The sequence below is a fragment of the Sinohyriopsis cumingii genome, chromosome 1 (genome assembly GCF_028554795.1).
Source record: "Sinohyriopsis cumingii isolate HCF-2022 chromosome 1, ASM2855479v2, whole genome shotgun sequence".
NCBI lineage: Eukaryota > Metazoa > Mollusca > Bivalvia > Unionida > Unionidae > Sinohyriopsis > Sinohyriopsis cumingii.
Genome location: NC_142961.1, coordinates 160,756,279 through 160,781,580, shown reverse-complemented (window position 1 = coordinate 160,781,580; position 25,302 = coordinate 160,756,279). Strand labels below are relative to the sequence as shown.

The window sequence follows — 25,302 nt, the reverse complement described above, 5'->3', positions numbered from 1 at the left end:
GATACATATTACAAGGATCTTGCTATTAACAATTCATTTAACAATAAAACAATTCTAAGCACTGGTAGTGTAGATATATTGCTCAAAAGGATTAAATGGCAGATGAGTGTTTACCCCATATTTGCAAGTTCTAACTTCTAAGTGTCAGAACTTAATAATATCCATAAAATGCACAATAAATCAAAGCTATTCCTGGCTAACTTCTGTGATGCATGCCTTACCCCAATAAAGGAGTAAATAGGAATGTAGACATTAATACAATTTTAAGACAATAAATTCTAAACCCGGTGAGGAAAAGATCATGTTAACTTGGCTTCCTGGTTCGAGATGACCATTAAGAATGTTGACAGGTTACTTTGAAAATGGCAACAGGGACACTGTACTTGCCAAGAACAGAGTTTAATTGAAAACTGGGGAACCCATCAATTTCATCTTCACTCACTTTACTTCAGTCATCACTTCATGGTTCATCTTAGATTCAGAAATTGTGACATTACTTAGCAGTTGACTTTATGACCCTCTTGATGTTGCTAGGTTTGGATAAGAATTTGCCAAGCACATTATGTACCCATTGTTTACACATTCCCTAGGTCTATTGTACCTATCCACCAACAGATGGATGCTTTTGAAGGGGATAGACAAGCAGACAATAAACCATATACTGATAAACAGGACTATACACCAATAAAAGCTCCATGTGACAACTTGTAATTGCAGTAACAACTTAAGGTGTGAGGTTTAAATGGTTCTGTAACCTTTTTGATGTTCTAAATTTTAAGTAAGGATCCAAAACTTGAACCAAACCAGTGACTCATTCCAATGACATCTGATAAGAATATTAAGTATTTTGTCATAGTGGTTTAACATTACTCACGTAGGGTCTGACCCATGAAGGGGGGTGGGGGTGGACATTTCATTCAAACCTGGGTATTTTTTTCTTTTATCTCAACATAATATTTTTGGTCAGCTAATTTGATGATTAAAATTTAGCTATTTTAATGGACAGTCTCATGTGTAAGAAGAGTTGAGTCTTGTTGAAATGAAGAACATAAAAAAGAAGGTGGAAAATGACAAAATTCCAGTAAGGCAACAGTTTTACCACCTGTATGATTCTTGTGACAATATTCAACCAAGTAAATATTCCTTAACTCTTTACATCAAATATTATTATATTTATTATTATTATTATTATTATTAGTAGTAGTAGTAGTAGTAGTAGTAGTAGTATTACTACTACTACTGTCTTTTGTTCAGTATCCCATTACATCATTCTCAAGACATAATTTCCTTATTTATCTACCCTTATCAAGCATAACTTTACTGAGATGTGATATCTTGGTACATATTATTTTATCTGGTGCAAGATTATGGAGATATATTGTTTATGTCTTTTGTCTTAAGCAGAAGTAGATCAAATCAAAATGATTTGGTTCTCTATATGAAAGACAAATAATTATGCAAATGATCAAGTTTTATGTCAAATTTATGTACAGGCTGATATAATTAATTGGGTTTTTGCTGTTAACAAACTAATTTTACCAATTCTTTTTGGTAATGGATGAACTATATTATTCAATGCAGTTTTGACCTGTCCTCAATGATTAACTGGTGAAAGAATGTTTAACACATATTTTCAAATTCTAACTTAAACAAGGACTAGAACTTTCATTAATAACTTCTATAAAATACTGAACAAATCTGAAAAATTATTTAAAAACTTCTGATTGCATATCTTATGCGAGCATAAACATGACTGGTAATGTTCACACTGATAACATAAATTCTAAATCCGAGGAGGAAACAAAAACTAAAGAGTCATGTGATGCACACATTTGATCCTTGCCCCACATTTAACATTCTTCAAGGCAGGTACCTGAAATATCTGAAAATAAATCATTTTGTCAATCATATCGACCATGACTTTTGAACTTTTGACCCCAAAATCAGTAATCTTCTTCCTTACACCAACAAGTTATTCACACGGTATGGTAACTGCAAATGGCAGAGAACTCAAATTATTGTGCAGAAACAATTTTTCTTTCAGCCATACTGACCATGAACTTTGATTTTAACTTTACAATCGAAAGACTTTTTCCTTACCCAAAGTACCACAATGTTTGGTCAGGGCATGTGTTGCAGAACTAATGTCATTATGCATTTTTATTCTTTTTGTCACAATACTTCAATACTTCTAACCTTTTGACCCCAAAATCAATATGAAAGCCATCCATAAAGTCTGGTAACTAAAATGGTAGACAACTCAAGTTATTGTGCATTGTGCATGAAATTTGTAGTTGCAGTTGATGTGAGCTTAATGCCTTTTTCAGCAACTTATACGCTACATATGGTGGCCAGTAAAACCCTTGGAAGAACCACCAATCCATGAGAAGCTACTGGTAAGCTGTCTTACATACTCACACTGGCAAAGCAAAAGATTCGAACCCACATGGACAGATATGAGATGGCAGTGCTTTAGATCACTTGGCCACGTGGGGCCCGCATGCAATCAGTAACAGATGGACAGCAACATTAAAAGATCCATCTTAATGCAGGAATGTAAAAAGGAATAATTATTTCATTTTGCTGATATTTCCCGGTGAAGAACACAATGAGCTGGAGGGAAAAACATCAAAGTAATTTGTTTTGACTGGAACAAACCAACGGATATAAATCTCAGTCCTTCTGCAATTTGCCACCTAAAAAAATTGAGAAATACAGATTTTCCACAGTACAGAATTTAATACCTTCAGTGCAAATGAAATTAAATCTGAGACACAGAAAATGTGGAACACAGTCATCTACTTTAAAGACTACTGGTAATGTTCTCATAGTAATGCATTCACCTGAGTAAAAATTTGGACCGAGTATGTACACAACAAATGCCAAGTAAATCCAAACACTATATACCCAATAAATCAAATGGGATTTGAGGGCAGTACAACATTTATGCAACATACCTGTTACCATCATAATTACAGTAAGTAACTTGGTGTAATAATGATGTGAATACTTTGCATTTACATCATGTGGGAATATTTGTATTCAACAGTTTAGCAGTAAGTCTGGAGCATTAGGTGGCAGGGTCCAGTTTCGTAAATTGGCTCCTGGCAAATTTCTTAACGTAAGGCTATGGTGTGACTTTTTCAGCTATTATTGTTTAGTATTTATAGATATGGATATATTTGTGAACTAGGTGTTTTGGGCTTGTGTTGTTCTTGAAATTGATGTCAGGCATGTAAACCTTCCATAGTTGCTCTGCAGTATGTTGATAGTGAAATACCAATAGTTGGCTAGGAAGAAGAGCTAGCCTCCCATAGCAGTAGACACGTGGGTTCAAGGCAACTAGAGTATCTCAAAAACGGCTTGGATGACAACTATTCTGAATTGCATCAAACTAATTAGTAGACAACGTTTTTCAAAATTTTCATCCAGGGAAAGGGCTTGCGTTTGCACTGTGAGCCCCACGTGCTGTCAAAAATGGCATTTGGATGTGAAAAATGCATGTATAAAATAGGGGGTGGGGTGCATAAACCTCTTCTGCTGTGAACTGCCATTGACTTCTCTGGTCAAGTGAATACTATTCTTATGCTTTGTTTTAATATAGGTATCTAAAAATATGGACCTTTTTGACCTCACTTGTGTATTTGATTTTTTATGATTTTTTATACTAGGTCGCTGATTGCGGCATTAAATTTGTACATAAAAACTGGACCCTGCCCCCTTAATACTTAATTCAGAATGATGATGTGTTTCAGATGTGTCAATAAAGTCTGACTAATTCTTATGTCAACTTATGAGTACACTTTCTGTATAGAAAGGAAAACTGCTTTCAATACTATAGACCAGCATTTTGGTTTAAAATCAACATACAAACATCCAATCTTTCATCCTGTATTATTTCATATGATGTCTTTTTAGTCTGCTGACCTATCTGTAAACACCAGTTAGAAAGGTTGTGTTTAATCAAACTGAATCAAAATAAAAAGGGATTATACCCTTTGGTGAAATGTAAATCTGCAAAAGGTTTAACATATCCAGTCTTTATTTATACAAGACCTAGCTATTTACAGTATATACTCACTCGTAAGTTGGGGCAAACTGCAAACAACAAAGACCCTTGATCTGCCACTGCAATAGGCGAATGCACATCAGGATCTATGCTGTTTGTTCTACTGACTACTCCTCACAAACTGCCCAGACCCAGATCTGCCGGTGCATTATGCAACATCAGATTTGGATCTGTGCAATTTGCAGTTGGACATGCCTTATAGGCAAGTATATATGGTACATTTTTTGTGTAACTACCCAGGCATTTCAAACATTCATTAGTACAAATTTTCAGCTATAAATGGAACTTATCAGTCCTTTGTCCCCCTAAGAAATTCCAGTAGATTAAAATAATTCAAAAAAGACAATGACAAACAAATTTTATAATGGCACCAGAATAGATGAATGAAATTATTGTTTGAATGTTATGAGCTGTAGTTCTATAGTATAATTATTCAATAATCATCTAGTCAAACCAATTCATCCTTTCTCTTTTAACCTGTCCATGTCTAACACATGTAATGATAAACAGATAGTATAAGTCTATGGAAAAGATCTGGGCACTCATAATAACCCAAATTCTTATCTTATAATTATCATGAGAGTATATTCAAAAAAACCTTTCTAACTTTTCTATGTTTAACACAACTGTTTACTTTATGCTAGTCAGTGAATTATTGGATTTTCCATGATAAATAATAATAATATTTCACTGAGGAATTATCAGTTTCATTTTATCAGTCAAGAACTTTTTTCAATAGAAAATGTTAAAATCATAATCAAAGTATTTTATTAACATGGCAAACTGATGCTGTGCTAGCATGCAAACTGTTCCCCCCCAAAAAAACATGTTCAAATACCGCATAGAACTTCGATTTTTGTATAATTTTCGTCCCAAGTACTGTATATGCCTTCTTATCTTGAATTAAAAATGAGAATTACACATAATACTTCTTAGCTTGAAAAAGATTTGTTACAGTACTACTCAAATTTTCTATGCAAATATATATATATATATATATATATATATATATATATATATATATATATATATATATATATATATATATATATATATATTGTTGGCTTGACATCGCTTGCGAAGATTTAGGAAGGGGGATGTCCATGTCTATTACACGAGCGCTGGTAGCTGACGAGCACAATACGTGACACACACATAAGTCCACAGAGGCTGCTGGGGAATGTCTGGGTTGTGGTGGGTGCTGCTGATGGTTTCCAGATTTTTCTTCACCATAGTTTTTCCTCCAAGCTGGCCCATATGTTTTGTTAAAAAATGGCAGTGGCCCGGTGAACTGTATGTCGCCAGCTTTCACAGTCAGCAGCTTGTGATGCCCATTTGCGGTGATCAATGCCACAGGTGGTGATGGTCTTTTTCAAGGAATCTTTACATCTCTTTCAAGGTGCCCCTCTATCACAGATGCTAGCGGACAGCTCACCATATATCAGTGCAATCTTTGTCAGGTGGTGATCATCCACCCTGGACATGTGCCATGCCCAGCATAGCTGTATCTTCATGAGTGTGGCCTCAAGGCTGGTATATTCATTCGCACATGAAAAAATATTTTTTGTTCAAAGTACATGAAATAGTGTATAAAAAATGTATTATCATTACGGGGAAGAGATCGTGTATTAATTTGAATTTAATATGATCATGGCGTGGTTCCTGAAATTTGAAATACATGTACACTGTATGTGTATTTTTTTCGTACCTGGAAAGAATATTTTTTTAAGTATGAGAAATAGTGTATAAAACATTTATTATCATTTTGGGAAGGAGTTCACATTTAAATTTTAATATAATACGATCATGGCTGAACTTTTGAAATTTAACAATATCCCCAGGTTCTTGAAGTGTTGTGCCAAAATAAACATTATCGGAAATGTTACTTATTACTGGTCCATGAGTAAAGCCAGTAAGTCGTCTTTGTTGATTGACTTCAATTAATTCTGTATACAATCATTGCTCAAACAATAGCCAACATGTGTTTCTTATTTAACTGCATACACAACCAAACAGCAGACAATGTGGTGGTTGAGAAAAGATTTTCACAGTTAATAAACATCAAAAAGCAAAAGCCGCCTAGATGATTGCTGGGCTTGGCGGTGTTATTAGATGTAATTCAATTGACCAGTAAATAATGTCCGCTTTATTAGCTGGAAATTGAAAGGTATGGAACTGTACATGTGTTCAACTTTATAATTTTTTTTTATAAAAGTGATTCATGACCATTGTAGGCCTACTGCACTTAGTTTTCTGGTTTTACATGGGTATGGGGTTTGTTTATGAACTCGTTATTAATCTATTTTTTATAAAAATATTTTACCGTTATGGAAAATCAAGTTCACAAACACAAGTTGTTCTCTGCACTTTACGCAATGACTAGTATAGTAGTTTTCACACGTTTCTTTCGATATTCACAAAATCTGAAGTAAAAGTTATATGCATGCTGAAAGCATGTGTTGATTGTTAATTTTTTGTGCTGTAGTCGTTCAAACGAATAGGCGTACACACATTAATTATTGGAAATTTGCAATGGATAAATGTACATGGAAACGCATATGAGAAAATCTTAGCAGTATGAAATTTTGTACGGACAACGTTCATAGACCCTGGAACGTAATGAACCGTACATATGCTTTGTCTTTCTTAACGTAATTTTGCTGTTAATTTTTCATATTGAATTCAGACACAATGATGTGTGATAAAATTATTGAATAGTTTAAATATGTATGCACTTTTTGCAATGGAATTACATATGGATTACTTGCATGCCCCGATGGTATGATATCAGACGGCAAGTAAATGATGTTGATACTCTGTATATGCTGTAATTATAATTATTAGACGTTGAATTCAGACACAAGGATCTGGGAATTTGTTTTTGAATATTGTAAATCTGTAAGTAACTTTTTCAATGGAATGACATGCATTATAGATGAACTGCATGCCACAATGGCACAATAGGAAATGGTGTTGATACCCTATTCATCATATATATTAGACATGAATACACGTATATGTACCAATGAGTTGTTCTCTGAAATTAGTAAAATACTGTAAAACCCCACATAAACGCGACCCCGATATTAATGTGATCCAATTTTTGGAACCCAATTATCGTGCTATAGCGGGGTTCCAGTGTGTGTGTGTGTGTGTGTGTGTGTGTGTATATATATATATATATATATATATATATATATATATATATATATATATATATATATACATACACATATATATATATACTCAAATGACATTACTGCAAGAAATCTGCTACTTTAATCTGTTTAGCTAGCCAGCATAAAATTGAAAAAAGAAACGTTGATTCTATTGAGTGAATAACATGTATATCATCTTGTGAGTGAAAAGCTTCAATATTTTCAATCAAGGTTTAATGTGTTTTTCACCCACCCTATGAAATATGTTTTTCACTCAAGCCACTGATGAAAGTAAGAGAGTTATTATCCACCATATGAAATATATCCATTATTCAATACCAACTATACACTTTCCATCACCCAAGTAAAATGCACTTCAAGTGTTGCTTCTTAGCTTTCCACCATGCATCCAAATGCTTCCTTTAAAACAAACTCATTTTTTTGTATCCGCATATAAAAGTATCAAAAGCTTTTGCAAAACATTTAAGTTTCTTGTGGATGTCACAAAAATAAAGTTTTCTTGCAGCAAAAATCAGGTTTATGTACATTAATATTTTCCAGGTTTTTTGGTGGTATTTTTATGGACAGTGGTCAAGTTTTTGGTCAGACATCAATACCACTATTACAATGACCCAAATTATATGCACAGCTCCCTAAATGTACTGCATAATGCTGATAAGGACATGTAAATTTAACACCTCTAAAATATTCATGTTTACATTTACAGTGGGTTTTTTTTCAAAATATCCATTTCTTAAAAATTCTGAACCTAAAATTTACCAGTCATTAGATTAAATTTTTTTGACAAATTCCTCATTCATAAATATGTGTTACCTGAAATGTAGACCTTTCAGGTGATAAGGTCATCAAGGTCAAAAGATCAAATTTTGGAATTTAACTTTGTGGTGTCTGAAGCAAGGTAAATGTTGATGTACATACTTGTGTATAGATTATCAGCACACCTACATTAGGTGTGAGTATTGTCAATAACTGACAAGTCCAACAGCATGGAAAAAAGTGATTAAAATGGCACCCCGTAAATAAATCCCATCAAGTTATACATGATCAATCCCTCTATAGCATCAAAAATAAATTCAGGGTGACAAGTCAAGGACAGGTGACAACTTGACAACTTACCACTTCTCACTGACAAAAAGTTTAATGTTAAAAAAAGACAATCCAGATATTTGACATTGCTCTGCTGTATCCTTAACATTTATGACTTCAAAAATAATAATAATAATAATAATAATAATAATAATAATAATAATAATAATCTTTAACACAAAACATCATGGTTTACAATACGAATACTGTCATTGGCAGAAAACAAAGATACACACATCAAACCATGTTTAAACATTGATTCAGTAAGAGCTATTAACATTCAACTGTAAAAAAGTTTGGTTAGCCTTTGGTACTTTACAGCACAGCAACACAAATAGGTTATTTAGTCCTGAGGCAATTGGAGCACAGTACCTTGCCCAAGGACACACCATGGTAGCTAATAACCCAGGCTGGTCAAATACAAGGATTTGATCACGAGTCCCTCCTTTTTCACTACAGATTGTCTTAACTGTCTCTGACATTCTTGAGTGAATTAATCGAAGCACCTACCCTAACGTCTAACACTGAATTAATTCAAGAATCAATAAGAATTACAATGTTGATTACCATATCTGATCAAGATCAACATTTGATCTGATAAAATTGAGACTGATAAAATAAATATATTCTAAAAACTGGATAAAACTCAAAAGTAAAAGAATGGAATTTAACCGTACCATCTATTCTCACATATATAATGGGTCAAACTACAAACAATAAAGACCCTGATCTGCCATAGCATAATGCACCTGCAGATCAGGGTCTATATTGTTTGTTCTATTTATAATCAAAACAAACTGCACTAACCCAGATCTGCCAGTACAATATGCAACGGCATCTGGGCCTATGCAGTTTACAATTGGATTTGTCTTATAAGCAAGTATATACAGTATATCCAAGCAGTATTAAAAAACAATATTATTGCACTCAAGTACAAACTTCTTTATTAGTGCCCAGCCACAATAGCCACTTCACTCACCAATCACATATAATGGTCTTCCAAAATGTAGATCATATTCCATGGATTCCCAATAATTTTTTTAATGAAGAAACAACCTCAAAATTGTAGGATATGACAGAATTACATCTATAAACTCTATCCATGTCAGCCTTGATATCATTCAGACAGTACCCTCTAAGCACCCGGATTTTACAGAATGCTTTTATCTCATCAACAGAATTATTCTTGGATTACATTTTTACACTGATGTCATTTTATCTATGTTACAAGACATACACATATCTGCAGGTGTCCAATGTGCTGCACATGCAGCTGCAGATTGTTTTATAGAACATTAGTCCATATATTGACCTGCATTAAACTGACTGACAGGTTCTACGAAAGAAAAAATCTGTAACAAAATATTCTTAACTTTTCAAATACCCCTTCAAGTTCAATGTTTAAAATTGTGCGAGCTCTATGTTGACACAGTCCAAGAATATCATGAGACCAAAGTTATGCTCTGGAAATAGAAGTGTGGATAACTGAAGCAAGGACAGACAAAAAGTGTAACAACTTTCACCGAAATATCCTGTACAGTTTTGGATTTATGCTCCAGAAGGAAAAGTATAAATGGTGTATGAAGGGATAACACAATAAAATGGGTGAACAAGTAAAAATTATTCAAACTAAAGAATTGTGAATAGTAAATGGCACACATGTGGAATGCTAGTCTAATATGCATATCAAGTATCATGGAGATTATCTTTGTATGGTTTTAGAGTTTAAAGTGTGGATAACAGATGGATGAATGAACATAAAAATGATGAAAACATCAAAAATTATTTAAACTGAATAGCAAAGGGACATCTGAGCCACAAGTCCAATATGTGTACAAAGTGTTTCATGAAGATATCCTGAATGGTTTTAGATCCACATTCTACAAATGAAATGTCTACAAAAGAAAAACAAACAGGCAGACTGACTGATGGACAAAATCATAGATAATAAGCTCATTCCCTCAAAATAAAACATAATTTATAGGGTGTTTAAAAAAGTGATTATCAAGATTTAGGAAGGTCAGTCTAGGTAGACAAATGAAATTTGGGAGACATGTTGGCATGCATATATATATATATATATATATATATATATATATATATATATATATATATATATATATATATATGAATGATATAATTTGATTTTTATCCCATTACAGCAATTTTTCATATTTTTGAAAACTTTTGTCTATTTTTTTTACTTGCTTGCTATGTAGGAAATACATCATTTATGAATAGAAACCTAACTGATACTTGCATTTTTTTATAAAAATAGTTGTTTCTATATCTATGCACAAATTGAATACTGCTTCAACCATGCATTATTTACCAAGAACATAGCAATTTTCTTCCTAATGCCTCAGTGTTTACCTTTCGGATAATGGTGTTAGATAAGTCTTTATATTGTATGTTTGTGGTAAAGCATTACAAAAGGATAACTCGCAAAGAAAGACGTATACTGGGCTCTTAAATTATTACATATTACCGGTATATAAATTAATATCCAAAAGTTTAACAGTAAGTTTCTTGGAAAGAGAATGATCATATCTGACTTGTTTATTCCACTTTGACAACATAAATTATACTATTCTAAAATTGACAAATACTTTACATGATGCTGGTGATGGCATACAGGGAGATTTGAAGTGCAAGATATGGAACAATTTTCCATGTAGGTTAAAGCCTGGGACTAAGAAACTCCCTGTATCAAAAATATTAGTATGGTCCCAGGTGTCTGAGGGTCTAAAGTGCTCACCAATCACTTCTATCTCACCACTGTCCTAGTTGGTTCAAGCCTCATGACTGGCTAATGTGAAAAAACATGCCAGTAGCATCCATGGGTAGATGGTTCTAACCGGGGTTGGGGTCGGGGTGTGTTCTTGGGTTTTCCAACACCAGTTATACTGGCCACCATCTATAATCTATTTTGCTGAAAAATGGCATTCAAACCACAACGACAATTAAAATATTAGCTCTGCCTATATGGAAGCGTACAACCATAGTTGCTCAGATCCAAGAGCAATTGACTCCTAAACAAAGAGTTGTGGGTTCAATACCCGCCCAGACCAGGCCAGGTCAGATGCCTCAGCTAGTCTTTAGGAAAGGCAGTTAGCTCCTCTTTCCTCAGCATGACATTGGTAATAAATGTGTTAAAAATCCATTTAAACCAACAATATATCCTATTATACATAAATTTTCACATACTCCAGAAAGAAAAAAACAACAGATGACATTGCAAAAGTGTTTCCATTTTGACAATTTTGGATACCATCAAAGTTCAGGCATATTGTCAAGCAATAACAGACTATCAATTACCCATAACTGACTTGAAATAAATGCTTTGAAGATATGGTTGCAGTTGTTTATGTTGTTTACAGCCCCCATTTATCAATGCTGGTTCATTGGGAACCAAAGATATCCATATATATTATTAGGTGGCCATAAAATCAATTGTAATGAATAACCTGATATTATCTTCCCAATACTGATCAACTCAGCTCAAGTTTCAGGTAAAACAGAGACTAAAATTAGTATATGGAGATTTCTCAAAGACCAGTAAATAAAGTTGCATGAGATTAAGATTGAAGTAAAATTTGGATAATCTCTGCGTGGCATTTACTTATAAAAATGTAAGACGTTCTACCTTTACACCTCTTAAAAGTATTATAATTTTTTTATACCCATGTCATGGTAAATCTGAAGTTATTGACTAAAAAATTGGGAATTCTCAAGGGATCCAGGCTCAATCTATATTAGTAAAAATCAAGGATATTATCTATGTATTGTCCGATAAAATTAAATATATGACATGTATCATCCAATTAAAAAAATCAATTATGATCAATGTATCATCCAATAAAATAAAATGTATGACCTGTGTATCATCCAATAAAATCAAATATATGACCTATGTATCATCTAATAAAATCAAATATATTACCTATGTATCATCCAATACAATCAATTGTGACCCATGTGTCATCCAATAAAATCAATTATGACCAATGTATCATCCAATAAAATGAAATATATGACCTGTGTCCATCCAATACAATAAAATATATGACCTGTGTATCATCCAATAAAATCAGTTATATGACCTATGTATCTATTTAATACAATCAATTACGACGCATGTATCATCCAATACAACTAATTATGACCCATGTGTCATCCAATAAAATGAATTATGACCAATGTATCATCCAATAAAATGAAATATATGACCTATGTATCCATCCTATACAATCAAATATATGACTTATGTATCCATCCAATACAATCAAATATATGGCCCATGTATCATCCAATAAAATCAACTATATAACCTATGTATCATCCAATACAATCAATTATGACCCATGTATCATCCAATAAAATCAGTTATGATCCATGTATGATCCAATATTACTTAATAACATTAACGATATGACCTTTTTGTATTATAAAATGGAAAACAAAAACAACAAAACTTGAGACAAAACTTCATGAGGAAAAAAACTAACAAAGGGATTAACTATGACTGAAAAATAAACTGAGGAATTAAATGAAGATTAATTTGTAGTTTATGCATCATTTAAATCCATCCAGACAAAAAAAAGTTTGTACTGACCTACCCAAACAAAACACAATGGGTTTTTGGGGCCTTAAAAGACATGCTTGTGGTTGTTGGTAGTACAGTCTTTATAACAAGGACCTAGGCTAGATATAATTTGGTCTAAAAATGTGCCAAAACATCAACATACAATGTACATGGTGTAAGGTAAGATATAATTTCTATAATACAGATCATGTGGAAATCTTTCAATGATACACTTTCAATAAGTGCAGTAGATAAACTTTCACACCTTTTAGAAGTTTGCTTTGTGGCTCTAGTGTGCTAAAACAACTGGGAAAATATATGATCAAACAACTGGATAGGATAACTACAAGTACTTGATGTATAAAATACCCAACATGTTAAATTAGCAAATCTGACAATCATGTCCAGCAAATTTGGTGAATTTAGGACCCCTTGGGGCATATGGTGTTGGTTTGGACCAAATGAAAATGTAATTGTTAAGGGTTTCAACAATCAAAATGTTAAGATTAACTACAACATTGATTTACGCATGCTAAATCATCAATATGACTGTGCATATAGTACATCATACAGTGTATGTCAGACAGCTCTGTTTAGCCTGGATTGGATGCCTTGGTGTATCGTTGAGAAGGCACTTATCTCCCACAAAAGCCAATAACATGTTAAAAGTGCCATTAAAAACAAAACAACAAACAAAACAGTCAATATTAAAAATGCAATTTCCTTCCCAGACCAGAGGTGGTGTTTGCAAGAAAAAGTCACAAGTTCAAGATTTCAGTAACACAGTCTACGATTCGAAAAGAGTCTAATGCCTTAGATGAATCATACAATATAATATTATCATCCTCAACAGCCTCCTATGGAGTATAGGAGGCTGTACAAAGCACAGTACACTGAACTCAAGTAATCTAGCCCTGTATTGGAACAAACACTGGGCAGTGTACTGCATGTCAAATCAACTTTTCAGAAGATTAAGAGTAAGATTAAACTGTACAGTGATCCTCAATTATAACTTGGGTATACGTTCTGACATCTTCGCTTGCCAAGGTTCCGATGTGTTAACCATACCTGTACCTTGACGGATTGTACAGATATTTTAGAGCTCTGTCCAGCAACATCTAGGGGATTTCATGAGTTGTCTCTATTAGTATGTAATGGCAACTAACCAATAATGTGTAACAGCGGTACATTGTACATCAGCTGAAAATTGTGAAGGCAATTAACTTCAAAGGGATACTTTGTGAGCTTAACATCAAAAGTATGACTATATACCAGAGAGAAGCCATTACATGTGTAACTGAGGGAAAGGCTGTATTTGTACAAACATGGACCAAAAGTGGAGAATTGCTTATTTATGCTTCCATTCCAGCTGTGTGCTCCACTTGTCTTGATCTTGTAGGAACAGTGTTCAAATTTGAACAACTTGATTTTGATTGGATGCAGTGGCTTCACATCAAAAGAAATTCACAGACCCAAAGCACCAAAATGTCTGAATGATCTGCCAAGATGTAGATAGGGTTAACACATCGGAACCTTGGCTAGCAAAGATGACATTTTGACAGATATCACTGTAACATATTTATACTGATACCTAACTATACAGTCCTTCAGTATACTGTTACTCATATTATGGATATGAGTATGGATCCCATCAGGGCCACTGCAAAGCAATATGGCACACTGTCTGAAATAGACATTTGCCCCAACCCCATCCCAGTAAAGTGTCCAAGTTTAGTTCTACTTGAACAATTTCTTTTTTAATTTTAGTTCCTGGCTAATAAGAACTAATAATAATGTGATATCTGTTAATAAAATAACACTTATATATTTATGCAGTATGATGACATAGATTTGAAGAACATTTCTCAGTGTATGACTATCTCACATATATCACACTTTTATGACTCCAATGAACAGCATCACAACATCTGAGCACTGAATAATGTCAAATCTGTAATTCTTCATCTTGTATTTCATAATAACATCAGTACATGCACCAGCAGATCAGGGTCAGTCTTGTGAGATCAGGGTCAGTCTTCTGTTCTACTGATAATTCCTAACAAACTGCACAGGCACAAATCTGAAAACATATTGTGTGATGGCAGATCTGGGTCTGTGCAATTTGCAGTTGGACTTATAAGCAAGCATAGATGGTAGTAAGTGATCAAAGGGTGGGCCTATTTAGTTGTGTGAGATAAAGTTTTCAAAGGAATGTCCATTAAGCCAATTAATCACATGAAATAATATCACAATGGTAACCTAACAAATTTCTTTGAATTCTTGCAGCAAAACAATACCAGTCATTTTCAAAACCAAAAAAGATGGACAAGCACAATAAATTAGCCCATGCTGTATTTCATTACAATGCTCTAATATTTTAATAATCATGTGTTACCTAATCGAACAATTAGATCTGCCAGAACTTAATCATCCGGAATAAATAACTTAAGTCATACCAGTTATTATAAAGCCTTCCTGAGAATCAGCATGACCCTTATTCAATAAAGTGTCAGTTTAGAAAGCAATTAATAGTGACGTATACAGGACAGATAAAACTGATCATCCAATTGCTCAAGGATACAAATGATTCTATACAAAATAAAAATCATGAAAAGCATTCTGAAAACATCCAAATACCTAAAGAAGAAAAGTAAATAAGTTAAAATTTTATATTTATTATTATAAGCGGCAAATAACTACTCTACCATATATCCTCACTTATAAATCAAGTCAAGTTGCAAAAAACAAAGATACTTATCTGCTATAGCATAATGTACCAGCAGATTAGGGTCTATGTTGTTTGTTCTACTGATTAATCCCAACAAACTGTACTGAACCAGATTTCCCAATGCATTCTGCAGTTGGACTCATCGTATAAGTGAATATGTATGGTATCTCTGTATATTTAAGCTTGTTTTAGAATTACAATAGCATTATTCATAGCCATCAAAGTAAATTTATTTACACTGTTGACAATTATACTGTCTTTCATCAGGCACATGCAACTTTTCTCCAGGGAACAGACTGGACAGTGACTTTTATATGTACCTGTATATTGTAAATGTAACCAGATAAAACTGAGTCACATGCCATAAGCTGCCCATGCCTGTCTTACATGATGCTCAAATTGGTTGCCATAAAGTTGGTTGATATGTTGATTTGTAAGCCAAACCTGACTTGCCTGAGCAGGTATCGTATCTTAAGACCATTGGAGCATGAGTCTGACTCTCTACCAACTGAACCATCACTGCTCCCCTCTGTCACATTTACCCCGACATAGAGTAGCCCCAGTTTGAAACATGTATAATCAGGGTAATTCTGACAAGCCATTGTTTGATGTTAAACATTGCCGCAGGCTAGCACTAATCCCTTACGTAAGATTGCCGTGGCTAGAAGTGGAGAGCCAGACCTAGGAGCTGCGAGGCCGTCAGATAGTCAATTATCACCTAGATGTGGAAACGTTTGACCAGATCAAAAGAAGTTGCCCAAAGAAGTGGGAGTGTCTTAACTTCTTTTCCCTGCAGACAGCCAGCCAGGTTGAACTGGCCGCTAAGATGATTGGACAGGGTCACAGCGCCACCCAATCAGAATCGAGATTGGGGAGAGACCCTGATTTGGCTAGAATGATATCTCCATGTCTTCCGGCAAGAATTAGTTCGCTAGAGAGATTGCCCAGTGGAGGATAGCGTAACTCCAAACAGCCATTCGTTATTGGCGGGAATATCTTAGAACAGGAAATTCTAAGTACAGACAGCTTCAAATAAAGTCAGTGAGCTAGTTGTTCGGTCTTTGCGGAATGCGACTGCATTTTTAATTGTAGGTCGAAGCTTTGAGGGACAGACCAGTTACAGTTTGGTCCCGTAGTCTCAGATAGAGAGACGGAGGAAAGGAGAAGAAAGGAGAGAAGTCAGGAGAAGTTGAAGTCTAGGAGGAAAAGGGGAGAGAAGGGAGGAAGAGGAAATTGGGAGCGAAATTGGAGGAGGAGATAGTCAAGAGGGAAACGGAGTTGAAGGAGGTGTTGGAGGAACGGAAGGAAGGAAGAAATTAGCGGGAAAGAAAGAGATGAGTAGACGCAAGGACGGGGAAAATTGAACTCACACTGTAAATCACGGGATGAATTAGGCTGTGACTTGGTCAAGGGAAAGACAGGTGATTGAGAGTTTATCGTTTTAAATTATCGAATTTATTAAATTGTTATTAATTGAACTTCATCTTCGTGTTCTCTATAATTTAACATTCGGCATTGCTGACTGGGGGCTCAGAGCTGTAAATCTACCTTGTCACTAATTTAACTTTCTAACCTCACGAGCCTGGGTGGAACTTTCATCATAATTTAATTAATATATATGGGAAGAACCCCACCCCAATGTGTGCAACCGTCACACCCTCTTTGAAAAAATTTTAAAACTATTTGAAGGAATAATTCCTGGTGGCATGGCAGAGGGTGATTTTAAACCCTTTTCCCCCAGTGAGGGTAAATGTGGTACTAAGGAATAGCTGCTTGTTGTAGAATCTTTGTTGCCAACAATATTTCTGGTTCTATTAATTGTCATTTAAACACCTGCTCACTAGAATATAGTCTTATCCTTTAGTTACAGCCAAGACTGATGTGAGGCAATATGGTGCCATATGCAAAACAGACATTTGGTGCCCTCAAGCCTAATCATTAAAATATTTTCTGAAAAGAAAGCTCTTAACAAATTGATGTAAGTTATGAAAAAATAAGATTTTCATACGATGAAAAAAAAGAAAGCTTTGTTTCGTTTTAGTTCCCTTGTCTGATTTTTGCACCCCTTTACTTCTGATTCGGAGCCTTTCTGAAAATGGATCCCTGTGTTAGTGCACTGCTAGCACATAGCCTGTGCCAGCCTTGTTACAGCAAGACTTCAATAATAATTTTACAATTGTGAGGGACACCTCAGCTCTTCACCCAGTAAAAATGAAAGTTGCCTGATTATTTGTACCTATCCTGTACTTCAAGTCTAATACTACCATATCTATTCTCTTTATTAATATTAAGGCCTGAATTATCCCTCTAGTCAGTAGCCTTAAGTAAGGCTTTGTTCTGAAATCACAGGAAACAGGCCATCGCTGTCTGCATTTCAAGAATTGCCAGTGGCGATGTTGATCACTGCAAACCTGTATGAAACCGGAATGATGCAAGTCTATTATTATACAGGTACTGGTGGAACAGTTATCACAAATACAACAAATATTTCACTCTAAAAATTAAATTTTCATCATACTTTTAATGTCTCAATAATTAAAATAAGGTTACTTCTTTCTCTGAAAGAAATATCCACCAAAATTGATTTATTGTAAATAGCTTGTGGCATGGGCTGTTTCTAAAAATAGTCTAACTGGTTCAGAGATCATCCCCCTGCTGATCCTGTTCTTGTCATCCACTTTAAATTGCTATCATATATTTATCTGTGTGAGACAACATCTATGCTTTCTGAGAACCATTACAAGAACTGGTTGCTGACAATAACTGGCAGTGGTGAAAGTAAACTGATATGGTCAGATATGCCAGGCCAGTAAGTCATTTATTGCTGGTACAAGTCATAGCAGAAAGACAGGGTCAGAGGGTTAGTACTGTGCACCACTGATAACTAGTTGAATGCCAGTACAACTATGAAAGATTTTCATTTCATTTTGTGTATTAGTGATAAGTGTTGCCATAGTGCAACTATCAGTATCCACCGTTAAACTCTGTACAATGTATTAGTATTCAATAGCAAAACTGACTGTAGAAACATGGCGTTTAGTAATTAGTCATCAAAGTGACTGAATGGATTTCAAACAAAAATATTAATTTACAGGGTATTTATTTTTATTCACATTATTTGTGTGGTTGTAAAAAAAAAATGCTACTGAAATTAATGGCTTTACCTCTGACTGAAATGTCATTTACTGAGACCAGGGATTTAACTTTGCCATTTGTTAGCAATCTTCAAATCCAGTTAAGACTGGTACCTCACAAATAAGGCATGTCCACAATGTTTTAAATGTGCACCAGATGAGGAACCAGACAGTGTCAATAAGTACCTTCTGAAATCTACCACAGACAGGTTTCATAAAGTCAGAGCTGTATATCCCATCTTACTTTAACTGCATCAAAAATCATCATCAAATGAATCATTCGAGCTGATCTCCAATCAGTGTATAAAGTGTGTGTATGGGTGTGATCTGGATTTTTAACATAGCTTTAACAATGTTTCAGTCATATCGCTACAATGTCTGTAATGTGGCAGTTTATAGTGATGTCTAGCACTGGGGCGTCATGCCACAGACATGTAGCATGATGTCCCACCCAGTCACGTTATCCTAACACCAGGCCAACCAGTCCTAGCACTAACCTCTTAATGCTGAGCGCCAAGTGAGGCAGCTGTTAATTTTTGTAAGTCTTTGGTGTGACCTGGCCGGGGATTGAACCCACGACCTCCTGCATCCGAGGTGGACACTCTAACCACTAGGCCACCAGAGTGGTAGCGTATAAAGTGTGATGGATAACACGGTACCTCAACACACCAAGCACAATGTCATTTATATTTTTTATATATATATATATATATATATATATATATATATATATATATATATATATATATATATATATATATTCTGTACATACTTCTGCTCAAATGAGAAATTAATATTGTGCTTCAATTAAAAATGTGACCTTCAACAAGCATTTACTGCTGGAATTATATTCTTAAGTATCATGTCCTAAAACTATTAGCAGGTGAAATCTGATCCTTCCCATATGTGTTATCAGGTACTGTCTCAAGTACATAATATATACTGTAGCTGGTATAAAATCTTTCCTGTGACATGATGGGCTCAGGTAGGTAAAACCATGTATAATACACCAATACATTGCTCTAGTGGAGGCTAACAAAATGAAAACATTAGCACTAAATCAGAAATTATCAGGGCCAATTAATTTAGGTCATTTTACACAGTTGGTCAGTAAAAAGTTCTGATCAGTTAATAGTATTAGAAATGATTTGTACATAAATGAATACATGTAGGTGGTCATCCTGCTAAGAAAGACTGGTTACAGAGGTCAGGTTCTGTAGTGCTTATCATCAAGTCACAATATATTTAAAACATTAACCCCTGGAGGTTTTTGTTGTTTTCGCCTGAAATTCGAGTAGGAAACACATTTTGAAAGTTATTTCTGAACACATCCGAAAACATCAAATCCCAGGTGATCTTTCAATAACATACTGCCTAGTTGTGTTAGAAACATCATTTATCATTGGCTATTTGGCTAGCGCATGAGCAGAAGGCTAAATGGAGCCATTATTTTTGTATCGAGACCACTCTTTATTCCAAATGGCCATCTTATCCTACTTTTTTGCAAAGGTTCATCTGTCTGTTTGCAGTTCATACTGTCTACCTTTCTATAATACCACCCACTTTAGTGTATCATGCATGACCATGACGCTACAGAGCTCGGCAGTAGGCTACTACCTCCTGCCACGTTAACTAGTTGCTAGGGGTTAATGTGTTAAAAGCAATTACAGTAAACTCTCTTAAACTGTTCCTTTTGTACTTCAGCTTCCCCAATAGAACTATTAATCCCCAAAAGATGCACCTAACAATAATGAAACCTCTTTATACTGGCCATCTCCTAAAAACAACCAAAATGTTGGGCCTCAAAAGCTTGTGTGCTGCTCAAAAAGAAGTCTAACTTTACTTCAGACTCTTCTTTCCAGTGGTATGGCACATCTTAATCCTTATAATACTGTAATCCTAAACATGTATAACACACACATTCAAATCCAAACATGTCTGACAAACGCATCTAAATCCAAATAACACTGTAATCCTAAACATGTATAACAAACACATCTAAATCCAAATAACACTGTAATCCTAAACATGTATAACAAGCACATCTTAATCCAAATAACACTATAATCCTAAACATGTATGACAAACAATATCTTAATCCTAATAACACTGAAATCCTAAACATATATGACAAACAATATCTTATTCCTAATAACACTGTAATCCTAAACATGTATGACAAACAATCTTATTCCTAATAACACTGTAATCCTAAACATATATGACAAACAATATCTTATTCCTAATAACACTGTAATCCTAAACATGTATGACAAACAATCTTATTCCTAATAACACTGTAATCCTAAACATATATGACAAACAATATCTTATTCCTAATAACACTGAAATCCTAAACATGTATGACAAACACATCTAAATCCAAATAACACTGTAATCCTAAACATGTATGATAAACAATATCTAAGTCCAAATAACACTGTAATCCTAAACATGTATAACAAGCACATCTTAATCCAAATAACACTGTAATCCTAAACATGTATGACAAACACATCTAAATCCAAATAACACTGTAATCCTAAACATGTATGACAAACAATATCTAAGTCCAAATAACACTGTAATCCTAAACATGTATAACAAGCACATCTTAATCCTAATAACACTGTAATCCTAAACATTATGACAAACACATCTAAATCCAAATAACACTGAAATCCTAAACATGTATGACAAACAATATCTAAGTCCAAATAACACTGTAATCCTAAACATGTATGACAAACAATATCTAAATCCAAATAACACTGTAATCCTAAACATGTATAACAAGCACATCTTAATCCTAATAACACTGTAATCCTAAACATGTATGACAAACAATATCTAAGTCCAAATAACACTGTAATCCTAAACATGTATAACAAGCACATCTTAATCCTAATAACACTGTAATCCTAAACATGTATGACAAACAATATCTTAATCCTAATAACACTGAAATCCTAAACATGTATGACAAACAATATCTTATTCCTAATAACACTGTAATCCTAAACATGTATGACAAATACATCTTAATCCTAATAACACTGAAATCCTAAACATGTATGACAAATACATCTTAATCCTAATAACACTGAAATCCTAAACATGTATGACAAACACATCTAAATCCTAATAACACTGTAATCCTAAACATGTATGACAAACAATATCTAAATCCAAATAACACTGTAATTCTAAACATGACAAATACATATTAATCCTAATAACACTGTAATCCTAAACATGTATGAGAAACTTATCTTAATCCTAATAACACTGTAATCCTCAACATGTATGACAAACATATCTAAATCCTAATAACACTGTAATCCTAAATATGTATGACAAACACATCTTAATCCTAATAACACTGTAATCCTAAACATGTATGACAAACACATCTTAATCCTAATAACACTGTAATTCTAAACATGTATGACAAACACATCTTAACCCTAATAACACTGTAATTCTAAACATGACAAATACGTCTTAATCCTAATAACACTGTAATTCTAAACATGTATGACAAACACATCTTAACCCTAATAACACTGTAATTCTAAACATGTATGTATAATTTGGTTAAAATCTATGTAATCTCATTTTTTACTAGAGAAGATGGCTGGTGATATCTCTGCGTGTGTGAACTGAATGTTCTCTCTGGAAGTTGGGCTTTCTGTGCCTGATACTTCATTATTTTAAACAAGCACAAAATGAAAAAAGGAAGAGGTACTGAAATGATGTAGGAGAAAAATATTTTGCTCTATGACATATATTCTTTACCCAACTTGTTAACCTTTAAATGTAAGCTTCAATGGTATTTATGTTACTGTAAAAAATCTGGTTGTTGCTGGAAGCCATAGGGACAAATTATGACTAGTGCTCAGGGTAGTTTGACACCTGTCATTTGAAGATTTGCCACCTGAGCTTGTCTGTCATACAAGGTTTAAAAATTCTGATTATACAACTATGAAGTTAAATACAAGGAAAGGAATAAAATACTTTACATTCATAACTATGAAATGTCCAATATGAGAATTGTACTGGCAGTCATAGTATTGTTACCATTGGACATGTCTGAAAAATAAAAGGGTTTCCAGACACCTATGTACATACATACATACATACATACATACATACATACATACATACATACATGATCAGCAATATATAAACTTGGCTGTGCTGAAGTACCATCAAACAGTATATATATATATATATATATATATATATATATATATATATATATATATATATATATATATATATATATATATATACACATACATAGATATATACCACATCTACTACATTTACACATTAGAATATCAAGCATTGTTCACAAAAGTGCTGTACCACATTAACTCCCTCCCCCTTTATAAGACATCTCAGTATATGACACTCTGTTTTTAAGGTGGATATCATGGTCATGGATTTCATTTCATTATCTGGTAGTAATATGTATAAAATACCTCGATATAAGGTGTCACCTTTATAAGACACACAGTAATGGATTCTATTCCTCGTTTAGTTGAAATATCATGAATATAACACATCAGTATTAAGATGTCAACTTTACAAGACAGATCTGGTCATGGATTCTATTTCATTATTTAGCTGAAATATCACAGTATAAGGTGACCTCATCTTTAGGGCAATTCACATGACTCATGAATGGTTTTATAGCATGGGAGCATTTCACATTTTTCTTATTCAAATAAACCCAATTACAATCTTAAGGACATCAAGCCATGGTAGGTAAAGTGGTAGAGCATGCATCCAATTTGTAATCCAAGAGTTGCAGGTTTGATACCCAGCCAGGCCAGCCTAGGCTAGCTGCATAAGTGTGTCCTTGGGAAAAACACTTTATTCCCATTTCCTTGGAGTGATAAAGCTAATAATGTGTTAAAAGTGCCATTAAAACCAACCAACCAACAATCTTAAGGACAACAATGATGAAAGTGACTGATTCAATTTTAAAAGTCTTGTATTAACAGTACTTTTTGGGAGGGGGATACTTATTATTGTTTTATGTATCTAATGAATTTAATTTCTAAAACTATCAGTAACACAAATGCAAAACAAATGTTGGAGTTCACTATAGAATAATATACCTGTAGACTATATGAAAATAACTGGGCAACATGAAACATAAACAAAACTGTACATTAGAATGGTATTTTTCAAATAGGGGCTGTCCATTTACTACGTACGCATGGAGGGGGGTTAATCCAAATGCATACACTTGTGTATGGGAGGGTCTACTGATAATGAATGTACGCATAGGAAACGGGGTGGGTGGGGGTGAAACCTCGATAATAATTTGTCTAATACGTAACCTGTTTGACTCAGTTGACATTTGAATTTTAGTGGACACTAGACAAACTTTTTAAAGTTACACAGCTTATTTCTTTAATGCAGCCAGACAATCAATGTCTGTGGACTATGTTTTATTAAACATGTTAACATTATTAATCCTTGATCGTTTCTGCATGGATTAAATATAGGCCACTCGAAAGAATTCAGGGTGGTGGTGCATCAAGCGTACGTACGCAGGTGTGTGTGTGTAAAAAAAAGTATGCATATGTACAGGGAGGGGGGGAGGAATCAAGCTTTGCCAGATTTTTGCGTATATACTAAATGGAAGGCCCCTGATGTATCTTTTAAGCAGAATGTAAGCCAAGTGACTTCATACTATGTGCATATTGAACTGACTGGATATTTACAAGTCAAACCTAATGAATAACTCTGGATTCTTAATAGCCAAAATAAGAGAGTTCTAGAATAAAAAATTAGTTATATATCCTGTCAATGATTTTTTTGATTAACCCCTGTAATGTATGAAGATTTGTCCACAAAAACAAATGAATGTCAACTCTTTATTCAGGCCTTACTGTCAATGCTTAACACAAACTGTTATTATGACAGCAAAGTAATACCCACCAAACAGAACTCTATTATTGGATCTAAATGGCTGACCATTTAGTTTTCGGAAATGGAAATATGGGATTTTCTTTCAACCAATGACATTTATTTTTCATTTTTACAAAATAATTTTGTATCAACAAATGTAATTAATATAATTTGTTTTATTTTTTCTACAAATCTGAGCAACAATATTTTTTCAAGCTATCAGGAAACCAAGACTTGTCTCAGAAAAATCCCAGGTGCACCACTCCCCCATGAAAATTAAATGGTTGGCCCCTACTTTAAAACAAGAAAAAAATAAGGCCTACATCTCAATGTCATGCTCAAATAAGAAACTTCAATCACAAACTTGATAAAACTTGCTGAAAACTATGCTTGAGCTCCTAGTCTGCCACTCCAAAGGTGACCCCTATATCTCACTTTTCCATTAATATAGGCTCAACAATAATTGCACTTTTTTTTCTTTAAATGAACCATTAAAAGTTGGCATGGTACTCAAAGGCAAAACAACTAATGAAGCAAGCACTATTTTCCCAAAGCCCAACTAAGGTATCATAAGAGCAAAATTCTTTTGTCAA

The 25,302-nt window shown here is 34.0% G+C and overlaps 1 protein-coding gene across 5 annotated transcripts in view; it reads right to left on the bottom strand.

Annotated features, from left to right (window-relative positions):
- LOC149808247 (girdin-like) overlaps positions 1-25,302 on the bottom strand; it is a 192,340-nt gene that overhangs the window by 131,561 nt on the left and 35,477 nt on the right. The window lies entirely within an intron of this gene.